General features: G+C 41.8%; 1 pseudogene; it reads left to right on the plus strand.

Moving 5' to 3' along the window:
- Nucleotides 1–3,651: 3,651 nt before the first annotated feature.
- On the plus strand, nucleotides 3,652–4,869 carry LOC138150200 (glyceraldehyde-3-phosphate dehydrogenase-like; annotated as a pseudogene).
- Nucleotides 4,870–5,498: the final 629 nt, after the last annotated feature.

The following is a 5,498-nucleotide window of genomic DNA, read 5'->3' on the forward strand; positions in this document are numbered from 1 at the left end:
AAGTATCTCTCCTGGACCTATTTTCCAGGTCAGCGGCTTTTCCAATGAGATATTTCACATTGCCTTCTATTTTTCATTCATTTGTATTTGTTTTATAGTATCTTGATTTCTCATAAAGTTATTAGCTTCCATTTGCTTCAATCTGATTTTGAAGGATTATTTTCTTCAGTGAGTTTTTGAAATTCCTTTTCCATCTGGCCAATTCTGCTTTTTAAGGCATTTTTCTCCTCATTGATTTTTTGGACCTATTTTGTCATTTGAGTTAGTCTATTTTTTAAGATGTTATTTTCTTCAGTCAGGCTGTTGACTCACTTTTCATGATTTTATTGCATCATTTTCATTTCTCTTCCCAAATATTCCTCCACTTCTCTTACTATATTTTCAAAATCCTCCTTGAGCTCCTCCATGGCCTGTGACCAATTCATATTTTTCTGGGAGACATTTGATACAGGAGTTTTGACTTTGTTTTTTCTTCTGGTTCCATGTTTTTGTCACCAAAAGAGGATTTTATAGTCTGGTTACACTTCCTCTCTTTCCTCATCTTGCCAGCCAATTACTTGACTTTTGAGTTTTTTGCCATGGTAGAACTGTTCTTCCAGAGTGGAGAGTTCTGTGTTCCAAATTTCTGAAATTTTGAACAGCTTTTGAGAAAGCTTCTTCTGGGCATCTGACTGAGAACTGTGAGGATGAATGCCTCTCAACAGCCTCAACAAACTCTGCCACACTAGCATTCCTCACCCCAGGACTGCCACCCAAGACTGTAACCCAGATCCAAGTAGGACAAAGCAAGAGAATCCTGCCTCAGTGCCAACAAAGAGAGTCCTACAATTACCCTCTTGACAGTTTCTTGGGTCCTCCATGATTTGTGGGCCTAGATCTTTGGAAGCAGTTGCCTGTGGCAGCAGTTGCAGCCTCCATCACCTCTACCACCCCAGAGACAGGGTCTGGACATACTCTTCTCTCACAGAGGATCAACAGACTTCATTCACTGACCTTTTACTTTCTCTTTGGTCTTTATGGGTTGAGAAGTCTGGAGACCACCACATCAGTGATTCACTCTCCTGAACTTTGTGCTGGCTGGGCTTTGCTGCAGGTCTGTGCTGTCATGGGCCCATGTGGGATGTGCTCTCATCCTAGTCCCACATGATAGACCATTCCTGTCAGCCTGCCTTCATGAGATTTGTTTCCCTCTGCCATTTTGTGGATTCTGTAGCACTAAAATTTGTTTAGAGTCATTTTTACAGGTATTGGAGGTTTTTGGAGTGGGAGCTCAAGCAAGTTCCTGCTTTTACTCTGCCATCTTGCCTCTGCCCCGATGATTTCTTGAAATATGGTTTTTAGGCTCTTTTTCTATCATGGTTTTCAGGTAGATTGATAAATTTTAAATTCTATATCCTGGATATTTTTTCCAGGTCAGTGCTTTTTTCAATGAGAAATTTCACATTGTCTTCTATTTTTTTCATTCTTTTGGTTCTATTTCAGCTTCCATTTGCTCCATTCTAATTTTGAAGGAATTATTTTCTTCAGTGAGCTTTCAGACCACCTTTTCCATTTTGCCTATTCTGCTTTTTAAAGTATTCTCCTCATTGGCTTTTTGATCCTCTTTTGTCATTTGGGTTAGTCTATTCTTTAAGGTGTTATTTTCTTCAGTATTTTTTCAGGTCTCCTTTAGCAAGCTATTGACTCCTTTTTCTTGATTTTCTTGCACTGCTCTCATTTCTCTTCTCAATTTTTCCTCTACTTCCCTTTCTTGATTTTCAAAATCCTTTTTGAGTTCTCCTATGGCTTACAACCAATTCATGTTTATCTTGGAATCTTTTGCTGCAGGAGCTTTGACTTTGTTATCTCCTTCTGGTTGTATGTTTTAGTCTTTGTCAACAAAGTAAAATTCTGTAGTCTGCCTTTTTTATACTGTTTGCTCATCTTCCCAGTCAAATACTTGAATTTCTCATTCTTTGTCAAGGTAGTACTCTCTTTCCGGTAGAGGTAGGTGTGGGGGTGGATGTACTGTCCCAGATTTCAGAGGTTTTGTATCAGCTGCTTGGTCACCCACCAACAGTGGGCCCAGATCTCTGGAAGTAGTTACTGCTGCTGTTACTGTTGCCACCAGTGCTGCCACCTCCACTCCCCTGGAGCTAGACCTGAACCCCAGGTGGACCATGCTCCTCTTTAGCCCAGTTCCCATACAGTTTTCTCACTGACCTATGCTGTCTTTGATATTTTAGTTTTGGGAAGCCTGGAAACTGCCAGAGTTGTCAAGATCCAGTCCCCTGAGGCCTCCTCCATCCCAGTCTGTGCTGGCTTGGCCCATGAGGGCCTGTGCTTCAGTCCCAGCCTGGTGTGATAGACCCTTCCTGTGGGACTTTCAGGCTGTCTTGGGATGGGAATGTATTTCACTCTGTCATTTTGTGGATTCTGTAGCTCTAGAATTTCTTTAGTTACTTTTTTACAGGTGTTTGGATGGGCTTGGGGGAAAACTCAAGCAAGTCCCTGCTCTTACTCTGTTATCTTGCCTTCACCAACAATAGTTTTGTTTTTAAATTGAATTTAAATTGGGATTGTTTTGAAATTTTGGTTTTAAATTGAGGAGTTTGGAGAATGGAAGGAAACATATGTTTGTTAATTAAAAAATAAAATGCAATGAAAATACATGATGGTGAAGTCCCTAATTATGATAGGAGTTGGATTCTGGTGGATGACTATTAATCAGTACTAAATTCATTGGGAAGAGAAAATGAAAGTTCATAGAGTTAGAGTCTGACCATGGCAATGCAATACAAGGCGTATTAGAATGTCCCTTCCCAACCTCAGTGATTAATGTGTCAAGAATATGAATGAAAGTGTAACCAGTGGTGGAAATAGTAGCCAGAAATGTACTGTATTTCACCACATGATCATTGCCATCTCATAATACTCATACCTTTTTTTTAGTCCCAAAGTTGGCTTATAACATTTTATCACATAATCACTACATGGTATAATTTTGATCATCACACAGCTTAAAAAGTAAACAGAGGAGCAATGTATTCACCAGAGGCATATAGATGTGCATTTATCTCTCACACATTGCAAATCACAAGCCTAGAATTCTCAAGGAATACACATTGTCAATATGTTTTCAAAAAGTTGATATGTATGATTTGTTTAGTGTACTGCAGTACTAATGGTGTTATCACTCAACCCAATGAAGAGTTGCAGATGCAAAGGGAACTGGGAGGCAGGCAAAGCTGCTATGAGTAAGTCATGTGTGTAATGCCATGCACAGAAGCTTTCCAGAAGAATACTACTGTGAACAGCTTTTAAGGTTCTGATTTCACAGTATAGTTAACAATCTATTTATTCCATAACAAATTAAAGGAAAACATTCACAGACAATCAAGGTACAGCATTCACAATATTACAACTTATCACAGAAAATCACAATATAGTATTCACAACAGCTTATCATTAAAATGGCCATATAGTTTTCACCAAAGTGGTCACAATATTTAGAACAAAGGACAATCATCTCAAAGTATAATAGTCAAAGTCTTCCACTCATGGGGCAATTAAGTTAACTCAATCAGTCACTTATTCAACAATCAATTACTAAGTTTTCAGCTTTTCTCCCTAGCTTGGTGCCAGGTTCTGCTGCTTAAGTTGCATCCCTGAAACAAGAAGGTGAAGGTCGGAGTCAATGGATTTGGCCGTATTGGGCGCCTGGTGACCAGGGCTGCATTCACCTCAGGTGGAGTAGACATTGTGACCATCAATGACCCCTTCATTGACCTCAACTACATGGTTTATGTGTTTCAATATGATTCCACTCATGGCAAATTCAAGGGCACTGTCAAGGCTGAAAATGGGAAGCTGGTGATCAATGGAAAAGCCATTACCATCTTCCAGGAACGGCATCCCACCAATATTAAATGGGGAGATGCTGGAGCTGAGTGTGTTGTAGAGTCGACTGGAGTCTTTACCACCATGGAAAAGGCTGGGACTCACTTGAAGGGTGGAACCAAGAGGGTCATCATCTCTGCCCCTTCTGCTGATGCCCCAATGTTCGTGATGGGAGTGAACCATGAGAAATATGATAATTCCCTCAAGATTGTCAGTAATGCTTCCTGTAACACCAACTGCTTGGCCCCCTTGGCCAAGGTCATTCACGACAACTTTGGCATTGTGGAAGGACTCATGACTACAGTCCATGCCATTACTGCTACCCAGAAGACAGTAGATGGCCCCTCTGGTAAGCTGTGACGTGATGGGCATGGTGCTGCCCAAAACATCATCCCTGCTTCCACTGGTGCTGCTAAGGCTGTAGGCAAGGTTAATCCTGAGCTGAATGGGAAGCTCACAGGCATGGCCTTCCGTGTTCCTACTCTCAATGTATCTGTTGTGGATCTGACCTGCCGCCTGGAGAAATCTGCCAAATATGATGATATCAAGAAAGTGGTGAAGCAAGCATCAGAGGGACCCTTGAAGGGCATCTTGGGCTACACAGAGGACCAGGTTGTATCCTGTGACTTCAACAGCAACACTCACTCTTCTACCTTTGACGCTGATGCTGGTATTGCCCTCAATGACCCTTTTGTCAAGCTCATTTCCTGGTATGACTATGAGTATGGTTATAGCAACCATGCAGTAGACCTCATGGTTTACATGGCCTCCAAGGAGTAAAGTGGAAAGCCATGGATATTCATCCCCAGCCAAAAAGAGGAAATCCACCACTCGGGAGCCCACATTCCTAACCTGTGTTCCTATACTAGGGAATCCCATGTCCCATTCACATCCTTGTTCCAAAGCACCCCTGTAGTAGGGGGAAGAAGCCTAGAGGCCTGTATTGTGTACCATCAATAAAGTCAAAATATTCAGTGCAAAAAAAAACAATCAATTACTAAGTAAAATCACAATAAGATCTCAAAGTACAATAGTCAAAGTCTTCCACTCATGGGGCACACTTAAGTTAGCTCAATCAATCACTTATTCAGCAATCAATTAGTAAGTATCATTAATCACTAAGTACAATAGAAAATACAGACCCTCCACCCCTAGGTCCCTGGTAAACTACAATTTCATCATCACTCAGTACCCATGGAGAGGTCTTCTCATATTGACTTGGGGCTGGTTCTCAGATTCCCTGGATCCCTTTCCATGGTCCAAGATTCTACCTGGATTTACCAGACTGTCACCTGGGTTCAATGACAGACAGATCCCAGTTCCTCGTCCAGCTCTCTAGGTAGGTCCTGCTCCACACTGAAGTTCACAGGATCCAGTCCATCTCAACTCCTTCATAATTTCTGCTCCATAATTCAAGGCTCAAACAAGCCACAAACAGACGAAGTCTCAGCATCCCGGTCATGCTTCCTCAGTCTTCTCCTGGGCTCCTAGGCTTCTCTGTCACCTGGGTTCCTGAGATCCTGAGCTCCTGTTCAGAAGAAACTCCACCACCACAAGTTCTCAGGAAATTCTGGCTCAGTTCCTCATTCTCTCTTCTGTAGCTGCTCTGCCACCAGATG

The sequence above is a fragment of the Petaurus breviceps genome, unplaced genomic scaffold, assembly GCF_028583685.1.
Source record: "Petaurus breviceps papuanus isolate PSGF00001 unplaced genomic scaffold, PetGlider_PUasm1.0 90865, whole genome shotgun sequence".
NCBI lineage: Eukaryota > Metazoa > Chordata > Mammalia > Diprotodontia > Petauridae > Petaurus > Petaurus breviceps.